This window comes from Otolemur garnettii, unplaced genomic scaffold, assembly GCF_000181295.1.
Source record: "Otolemur garnettii isolate 467f Iridium unplaced genomic scaffold, OtoGar3 scaffold00117, whole genome shotgun sequence".
In the NCBI taxonomy this organism is placed as follows: Eukaryota; Metazoa; Chordata; class Mammalia; order Primates; family Galagidae; genus Otolemur; species Otolemur garnettii.
Window position 1 is genome coordinate 6,715,885 of NW_003852512.1, and position 10,883 is coordinate 6,726,767.

The following is a 10,883-nucleotide window of genomic DNA, read 5'->3' on the forward strand; positions in this document are numbered from 1 at the left end:
ACATTGGATTCTTGCTTCTCCATTCTTGTGATACTTTACTAAGAAGGATGTATTCCAATTCGATCCAGGTTAATAAAAAAGATGTAGGGTGGCCCCTGTGGCTCAAAGGAGTAAGGTGCCAGCCCCATATGCTGGAGGTGGTGGTTTCAAACCCAGCTCCGGCCAAAAACTGCAAAAAAAAAAAAAAAAGATGTAAAATCTCCATATTTTTTAATGACTGAATAGTATTCCATGGTATACATTGGACATTTAGGTTGTTTCTACATTTTGGCAACTGTAAATTGAGCTGCAATAAACAGTCTGTTGCAGATGTCTTTATAATAAAATGATTATTTTTTTCTTCCAATTAGGTTCCTAGTAATGAGATTGCAGGATCAAATGGGAGGTCTAATTGAGTTCTTTGAGGATTCTCCATACTTCCTTCCAAAAAGGTTGTATTAGTTTACAATCCTGCCAGCAATGTAAAAGTGTTCCCTTCTCTCCACATCCACTCCAGCATCTGCAGCTTTGAGACTTTATGATGTGGGCTATTCTCACTGGGGAAAACATGTATATATATATATATATATATAATCTCAGGCTGGTTTTCATTTTCATTTCTCTGATGATCAGGAACAATGATAACTTTTTTAAATGTTTATTAGCCATTCATCTGTCTTCCTCAGAGAAGGTTCTATTCATATCTCTTGCCCACTGGTAAATGAGATTATTTTCTCTTTGATTGATGTGAGTTTTCTATAGGTTCTAGTTCTCAATTCTTTCTGAGATTCTTATCCTGAAAATATCTTTTCACATTCTGAAGGTTGTCTTTTTGCTTTACTTGTTGTCTCATTAGCTGTGCAGAAGCTTTTCAGCTTTATTAATTCCCAAGTGTTAATTTTTGTTGTTGTTGTGATGGATTCTGAAATCTTTATCATAAAATCTTTTCCCAGTTAAACATCATCAACAATTTTTCCTAAAAATTCTTCTCTGATTTATATCATTCCATGGTTGTTGGTGTTGTTGTTGGAGGCATTTTTTATTGTTTCTGCAATCTCAGTGCTTGAAAACAGTCTGTTAAAGGGATCTGTTTCTTTCTGGTTATGTCTAAGTAGATGGTTTGATTTCAGATATCAGTCCATTTCCTTCACATTGTCTAATCTGGGCTTAGAGTTTTTGGTAGCAGTCAGAAATAATCTCTTGATTCATTGTGGTATCAGTGGTTATTTCCTCTATCGTATTTCAGATTGTGTTTATTAAAGATTTCACTTTTCTATTTCTAGTTAATCTGGTCAGAGTTTTATTGATTTTATTTATCTTTTCAAATAACTAACTTTTTGTTTAATCTATTTTAAAAGTTTCTTTTGCTTTCAATTTCATTTATTACTGATTTAATTTTGGTTATATATTTTCTTCTGCTAGGTATGGGATTGGATTGCTCTTCTTTTTTCATTTCTTTAAGAGGATTCATTAGATTGGTGATTTGCACTCTGTCTATTTTTTGGATATAGTCGTATCATGTGATAAATTTCCCTCTAAGGACTGCTTGTGCAGTGTCCTACAGGTTTCAGTAACTTATGATGTTATGTTCAAGGAAGTTAATGATTTCCTTTTTCATCTCTTCCTTGATCCAGCTGTCATTTGGAATAAGGTTGTTTACTTTCCATGCCTTTGTGTGGGGATGAAAATTTTTGTTGGAGCAGAGTTCCACCTTTATTTCCTTGTGGTCTATGAAGGTATAATTTCAATTCTTTTGATTGTATTGAGGTTTTATTTGTTTCCTAGTATAAGTTCTATTTTGGAGAATGTCCCATCAACTGATAAAAACAAATATTACTTAGGTCTGGGATGATGTGTTTTGTATGTATCTATTAAGCATAGTTCTTGGGTCATGTTTAAGTCTCTTCTATTTCCATTTAGTTTCTGTATAGAGAATCTATCTAGCTCTGTAAGAGAAGTGTTAAAGTCCACTACTATTATGGTATTATAGGATATCATATTGCTCAGACTAATTAAGGTAGGTTTCATGAATCAGGAACCATTTAAGTTGGGTGCATAAATGTTTAAAATTGAAATATCCTCTTGTTGTATTCTTCCCTTGACAAATTTGAAGTACTCATCTTCACTGTTTTTTACTTTAGTTTCTTTAAATCCACTTGAATCTGAAAATAAGATTACTACCTCTCCTTTCTTCTGATTTCCTTTTTCCTAAAATGTTGGTTTTTATTCCTTCACCCTGGGTCTTGCTTTGTCCTTTGAGGCTAGGTTTGTTACTTGTAGGCAGAATATGCATGGCTTGTACTTTTTTATACAATCTGTCACCCTGTGCCACTTTAGTGGGGGATTGACGCCATTAACATTTAATGATAGAATTGATAAATGTGGTGGAGTTTCTATTCATCTTATTTTGTGAATTCCATTGCTTATGTTTATATTTTGCATCATTGTAGAAGCTAGACTTTGTCCTTTATTTTCTGGGTACTTAGTTTGCTAGTGGTCCATTGTAATGGTCAGTGTGTATATAGGTCTAAGTGTTTCCTGTATTTCTTGTTTTGGCAAAATTCCTCAGTGTTTGTATATCAGTAAAAGATTTGATTTTTCCATCAATTTCAAAGCTTGGCATACCATGATATAGAATTTTGTACTCAAAATTGATTTGTTTAAGAAGGTTAAAGATAGATGACCATTGTCTTATGGCTAGAAAAGTTTCATTTGAAAAGTCTACTGTCAACCTGGTGGGTCCACACCATAAGTCAATTGGAGCTTACTTCTGTCTGCTTGCAGAATTTCCTCTTTCATCTTAACTTTGGACAGGTTCATGACAATGAGTCTTGGAGAAGATCCATTTGCTTTGAGATGCCCTAGGGTTTGATATCCCTCTGAAATGAGTGTGTTGGAATAGTTGGTGATACTTGGGAAATTTTAATTTATAGTATCCTCTGATAGGACTTCGATTCCTCTGGGGTATTCTTCTCCTTTTGGGATACCTGTAATTTGTATGTTTGAATGCTTAGTGAAGTCCCATAATTCTCTTGGTAAATGTTCTGCTTTCTATGCCCTTAACGGCTCGTGTTATCTCTAGAGCTTTCTCTTCTAGCTCTGAGATTCTTTTCTCTCCATGGTCTAATCTGCTATTGACACTTACTGCATCATTAAGTTCCCTGATTTACTGCTTTAATTCCTTAAGCTCTGCTAAATTCTTTTTATATTTTCCATATCTTTCATCCCTTACATGGTTCTGGTTTTGGATTTACTTTTAGTTATTTTCCACTTTCTCAGCAATTTCATTCATTGTTTTTACCATCCATATTTTAAATTCCCTTTCTATCATTTCTGATATTACTTTATAGGTGGACTCCTCTGCAGCAGCTACCTCAAGATCCGTTCGGCGGGGGTGTGTGTGCTCTGGTCAGGTTTTTCGTGTTGCCAGGATTTTTATGGTGTTTCTTCCGCATGAGTGTTTTCTTCTTGTCCGCTTCCTACCCTACTTGTCCTTCTTCCTTCTCTGTAAGACAGGCCAATGCTGTGGCACTCCAGCCAAGGCCTCAAATTGAGACTCTTTTCCAGAAATGGAATACAGTTTCACAAAGAGTAAAACTGAGGAGAGAAGAAGAAATAATAATAATAATAAAATTACATGAAAAGAATTGAAAATAAAATTATAAAATATGAAAAATGAAGTGTACCTTAGTTGTTGTTTGAAGAATTTGTGTGGGAAAGATAATAAAGGAAATCAATCTTTACAAAAGGAGAGAGAAAGGAATAGAAATTGAAAGGAAAGAAAGAATAAAAGGTATAGGAAAACCATAGCAAAATTGGAGCCCTTGTTATGGAAGAACATAAAAATGTAAATATAAAAATACTATAAATAAAAACAAAACAAGAAAAGCAACAAAAATTTCTTACTGTTAAATAAAATTTGAAAGAAGAAAATAACCAAAGCAGAAAAACTAGCTAAAATAGAGCCCTTACTATTGAAGGAGGAAACAATGAAAAAGTACAATTATAAAAAAAAAAGGAAAGAAAGAAAGAGAAAATCTAGGTGAAAAAACTTGGAATTTTTTAAAGGAGATATATATATATATATATATATATTATATGGAAGTGCCTCTGGCCCAATGAGTAGGGTGCTGGCTGCATATACTGAGGGTGGCGGGTTCAAACCTAGCCCCAGCCAAACTGCAACAAAAAATAGCCAGGAGTTGTGGTGGGCACCTGTAGTCTCAGCTACTCAGGAGGCTGAGGCAAGAGAATTGCTAAGCCCAAGAGCTGGAGGTTGCAGTGAGCTGTGATGCCACAGCACTCTACCAGGGCAACAAAGTGAGACTCTGTCTCTAAACAAAAAAGATACACACACACACACACACACACACACATATATATAGCCATATATCATATATTTCTGGGACAATAGGTGATTTTCTGCAGTATGAGATTCTAATCACGATATTGGTAGGGCTGTATAAGATGGGGGCTTGAAGATTCTGTCTTGCCAAGGAAACCTGGTCTTGTCTTCCTGATTCCCTTGCCCTCAAACCCTACAGGATTGGGAGCCCGAAGCGCTTGTCAGCCTGCTTAATAGACACACCGGGGTCTTTCCAAATCTTGTCCCTTGGCCACACAGTGGCTTTACCAGGAAAGCATGTGTCACTTAAGTCTCTACACGAGTGTCTGTCCAACTTACCAGGCATGCCAGAACCAGCCTCTACCTGGGATGATGTGTGCTGATCCTGTAAGGCAGCACTCCTATGCTGGCTGTGCCCAACCCACAGCAAAGCAATGAGAGTTCTACTCTGCCCATTGACTCAGTCCTGTGCTCTAGGCACTATTCAAGATCACATGCTCACACCAGCTCTCGCAGTGTAACTCCACCAAGTGCTTAGGTTAAAAAAAAAAAAAAAGCCTGAAGTGCAAGCCCTCTCTGTCTGAAAACCACCAAACCACCCTGGCCTCTGTCGGCATACAAATACTTCCTCTGTTCCTATTCTCCACCTCTTCCAACCTTCTTTTTGCCTCCTGGAGCGTTCTGCTGCCTCCCTGTGCCCCCAAAGCAATGTTCCTGGACAGAGATCCCCAGCCAGAGGTGGCTGGAATCCTTTTTCTCTGATTTCACTATGCATTGCTACAAAGGAGCTATCTTTAGCCCACTGTTTTTCTCCATCCCCAAAAGAGTGAACTGTGGATTTTCTGAAGAAGACTCCATGGTCAACTGCAGCAACAACAAAAATAAATAAATGGATGAGGTTTAATCAAGACTCTGCACCAATAAGGACATAACAATTAAAACAAACAGACAACCTTCAGAATGGGAAACAGTATTTTCTTGTTACCAATCTTAGAAAGGGCTGATAACCAAAATCTACAAAGAACTCAAACTAATCAACAACAAAAAAGAGCAAATAATCTCATTTATCTTTGGGTAAGAGACATGAATAAAACCTTCTCTAAAGAAAACAAAGGAATGGTCATCAAAGACATGATAACATTCTCGTTGTTCCTAATCATTAGAGAAATGCAAATCAAAACCACCCTGAGTTATCACTTAACTCTAGTGAGAATAGCCCAAATAACAAAATCCCAAACTGCAGATGCCAGAGTGGTTGTGGAGATCTTCCATTTCATCTCACAATCCCATTTCTAGGTATCTACTCAGACAAAAAAAAAAAATCTTTTTACCATAAATGCCTTTGCACTAGATATAGTGACTCAGTTCACAATTGCCAAGATGGGGAACTGACTCAGGTGTCAATCAACCCATGAATTTATTAATAGACTTGGCATGTGTATACCATGCAATAGTATTCAGCCATAAAAATGATGGAAAGATTACATCTTTCCATGTTCTCTCCTAATCCTTATTAGCAATCCCTTGCTCTGAAAGATTGAGAATTAGATTTGAGCTCTTTAGCCCAAGAGTTTTATCTAACCTGTGACTGCTGTGCTGTAGTTAAAACAGAACCATGCATGAATGCATATTTCATTGGATTTTATAGAATGTAAGATAGAATGTGTTGGTTTATAAATATCTGAATTTCTTAATTATAACTCAAGAGCAAATAAGTGGCCATATTCATGGCCACATTCTTTTTTTTTAATTAAATCATACACACAAATATCATGTATACATTTATGCATTTATGGGGTACAATGTGCTGATTCCATATAGAATTAGGAACACTTACATCACACTGGGATGATATATACCACATCTCATTTACTTAATTTTTGTGTTAAGACATTTATACTTTATACTAATTGATCCAACATGTACCCTTACATTACACACCATAGGTGTGATCCCACCATTCACCTTCCCTCAACCTGACCTCTCCTCTCCACTCACATCCCCCCTCCTCTCTCCTTCATCCTGGGCCATAGTTGTGATCTATTCTTCATATGCAAGAGTGAGTGCTTGTAAATTGGTTTCATAATAGTACTGAGTACATTGGGTATTTTTTTTTTCATTTTTGAGAGACTTTACTAAGTAAGATATTTTCCAGCTCCGTCCATGTAAATGTAAAAGAGGTAAAGTCTCCATCCTTTTTAGGGCTGCATAATATCCCTTGGTATACATATATCACAATTTATTAATCCATTCATGGGTCAATGGGCACTTGGGCTTCTTCCATGACTTGGCTATTATGAATTGAGCTGTAATGAGCAATCTGATGCAAATATCTATGTATAAAGTGATTTTTGGTCTCTTGGATATACACTTAGTAAAGGAATTGCAGGATCAAACGGCAGGTCTACTTTTAGATCTCTGAGTATTCTCCATGGTTCTTTCCAAAAGGGACGTATTAGTTTGCACTCCCACCAGCAATGCAGAAGTGTTCCCTTTTCTCCACATCCACGCCAACATCTGTAGTTTTGGGATTTTGTTATGTGAGTCACTCTTACTGGAGTTAGATGATATCTCAAAGTGGTTTTGATTTGCATTTCTCTGATGATTAAAGCTGATGAGCATTTTTTCATGTGTCTGTAGGCCATGCACCTATCATCTTCAGAGAAGTTTTTGTTCAAGTCCTTTGCCCACAATGAAATGGGATTAGTTGTTCTTTTCTTATTAATAAGTTTGTGTTCTCTGTGGATTCTGATTATCAAACCTTTGTCAGAAGCATCTTCAAATATCCTCTCCCATTCTGAGGGCTGTCTGCTTGCCTTATTTACTGTGTTCTTGGCTGTGCAGAAGCTTTTTAGTTTGATCAGATAATGTATTTTTGGTGTTGCTTCAATTGCCCGAGGGGTTCTCCTGATAAAGTATTCTTAAAAATGTACAAAGAATCAGAAGAAGCAAGGCTATGAGGAATAGAATGTCATGCTCATCTTTACCCCATTCCCCTTTTATTCATCTTGCAGGAAAGGAATAATTCACTTTTGATTTGTAATTAGGAGGAAAGCAAAAATAAAAAATGCAACTCTTTCATCACTTTATCTCCTTGAAGTGAAATATTAATGATAATATATTTCTACTTCCTCATTTTATAGGTGAAGAAACTGAAGTTTTTGTTTCCTACCTTATCTCTAAGCCAATGATCATTTTATGATACTTTCCCCAGCTCATTGCCCTTTCACAGATAATTCTTATGTACCATATATGTATAGAGTGCTTTGTTAGTTCCAGGGCTTTTGTTTGGGGCAGCTTAAAATTGAATGTTCATGCTCTCTCTCTCCTTTTTTTTCCTTCTCAGTACCTAGTATAATCTTTTGCACATAGTGATACATTTTATAAAGTAGTAAATTGGGGTGTGAGATATTTGGACATGTAACTATATGAGAAGAAAAGTTGTCAAATCCACTAACACCTTTTCACCTTTTTCTTTATTTATTACACTGTAACTAATATAATAGTTTCAATTCATCTCATTTTTGTCAACAAATTTAATTGAGTTAGAGATAATTATCCCCAAACAGAAAGCTTTTGGAGAACATCTAAGAACACACTAAGAGAGAAAGAGTTCGTGTCAAAATGTAATTTGACAACTTGGGATAGTATGAGAAAACATGCATTACAAATAGGCTTAAAAGCTTTGAAAAAAATACAAATACTATAAAAAAGAGATGTGAGGGCAATGTTCTATAACACACCTCTTATATTTTACATACATGTTCCATAGTGTTATTGTTTGCTCTTCAATATACTATTACAATCTTGATAGTGATCAATGAGGCTTCCATTATGATCGACATAAGTGGTCGCAATGGCTCTTTCAAATCCATTATTATGTCTATTGTCGAAGAGTCTTTAATTTGCACATCTTTGTGGCTGAGACACCTTACAACTAAACTTCAGTTTTGTTTTTGAGTATAGTTTGCTATTATGCTTTGTGTCGAGTTGTGCAAGTACAATTATAGCACCTTTTCAATATCAAATAACAATCATCTTGGCCCTCTCCCACATTATCTACTTACTATTTTCGGCTGTGAAGGGGCATCTCTGGCTGGGATGTATGTTCCTGTGTATGTGCACATGTGTATATGTGTGCATGATATTATATGTTGCAATTAATTTTATAGTAAGCCATATATATTCTCTAAAAAACATCAGAATATGATGACTAAACTGGCATAGAATTGCACATAGTATGGACATTTTTTTTTTTTAGAGACAGAGCCTTACTTTATTGCCCTTGGTAGAGTGCCGTGGTGTCACAACTCACAGCAACCTCCAACTCCTGGGTCTAGGTGATTCTCTTGCCTCAGCCTCCCAAGTGGCTGGGACCACAGGCACCTGCCACAACTCCCGGCTATTTTTTTATTGCAGTTTGGCTGGGGCTGGGCTTGAACCCACCACCCTTGGTATATGGGGCCAGCGCCCTACTCACTGAGCCACAGGTGCCACCCAGTATGGACATTTTTTGTCATAATAAAATATAATCAAATCAGCTGGTGATTTTCAATATTATTTAAAGGCATTTATTAATTTTTTAAACCATTCATTCTTTTCCCCTCAAACAACATTTGGAATTCTATTATATTGACTGGATAAAAGAGGAGACATTTCAATCTGAACCACTTACAGATGAAAAAGTAAGTACCAAGGAGGATGAGATTTATTGAATTTCATCTTGGTAATAAGTGGTAGCTCCAGGTCTTAAAGCCAGTTCATTCCATTATAATGTGCAGGTTAGAATACCACTTCTAGCACTAACTAGCCATGTGGCTTAAGCCAGTAATTTAAAGTCTCTCAGTCTCAATTTTCACCATTTGTAAAATGAGCACAATAAGATGCCTACTTCACTATGTCCTCTTGCAAGGATTACATGAGGTACTGAAGTGAACATTCTTATTAAACTACAATGTACTGTATAAATATTACTTATCATCACTGTCACCATTTCCTGAGACTCCGTACATTAATACAGTAATTTTTGCCACCACATGTATAGTTTCTGATTTTGTTTATTAGTAGAATTATTTATGCAAATATAATACTTAATAGAAATCCTCAAAACAAAATAGATTAAAATGGAACTCTTCTGATTGAAGTGGGTTAGGGCTCAGATCATCTCCTATGAGCTTTTTTTTTTTTTTTTTTTGCTTTGTCCTTGAAGACCCTAGCAGAATGTAGAAGTTATAGAGGAAATACTTAGAAAATACTTTGTGACCCTATGCCTTCTTCTTCTTCTTCTTTTTTTTTTTTTTTTTTTTGGCAAATGAATAACATATTTAGTTTTCTCTGAATTTTGTCTCAATCTTTTGAAAGTAAGCAGAGATAGTTTTTCTATTTCTAAAAATCAACAAAAATAACGGAAACATCTCATATAGTATAGGTCAAATTTTACAAACCAATGTTAAAAGCATAGTGAGGTCTATCTAGACTGAGCCTCCAGTACTTAGAGATTCCCTCATCCCAGATCCTGGTTATTAAGGCCCCAGATCTGCCATATACCACCGAAATGCACTGAAATCAGAAGAAGCTGCAAAAAAAGCCTTCATTGATTGGCTAAGGAAAGTGAAATGCTACAAATCAAAGAATATTGTTATCACCACTGATGCTCTTCTGACATTCACGATTTCACTTAATCCTCAAATTAGTTTTATGTAGAAGCCAAAACCTCCATGTTAGAGATGATGCCTCAGAGCCTTGAAGAAGTTAAGTAACTACTCAGTAAGAGAGCCTGGATTTAAAACTGGCTCCATCAGATTATACCGGAAAGCATAGAGGAAAATTAATTCATTCACCAAATAACAATTAGCCATGGGCATGAATTTAAGGAATTATATAAAAATGACATAAGCAAATGAGATTATACTCTGTGACAATTATAGAATAATGGAAACAATACATAGACAAGTTTTTGCATGCCATGAAGCTTCTAGATTGACTATGAAAAGTATTTTAGATCTATAAGAGAAATGGTTTACCTGAGTGGCATTACATTTTTTATCCTGACATTACATTTTTTATATAATCTTGAGTAATACTTAAGGAATCAAATACTGCTAAGGTAATCTTGCTAGATCCCCATGCATTTCAAACCTCCCAGTTACCTAACTGTCTCTAGAACATAATTTAACCACATAGTTACATGTGTATGTGTATATATGCATATATATATACTAATATATGTAATCAATCTTGATGTGCCCAACAATAGAGTCCTTATATTATAGAAATGTGGATAAATACGTGTATTTAGAGCCATTGACTAAACTATAAAATACATAATTGCCTTAAAATTGGCATGCATCTGTTAGTTCAGTACTGATGGTTACAATTTGGATTACACTAAACAAATAGTAAAACTTCCAGAAGAAAAATAGAATATCAGGGTCTGTATTTTCCCTTTCTACTAATCCTACATCTTATCAAAAATAGCTTCTTTAGGCTCAGTGCCTGTGGCTCAAGTGGCTAAGGCGCCAGCCACATACACCTAAGGTGGCAGGTTCAAATCCAGCCC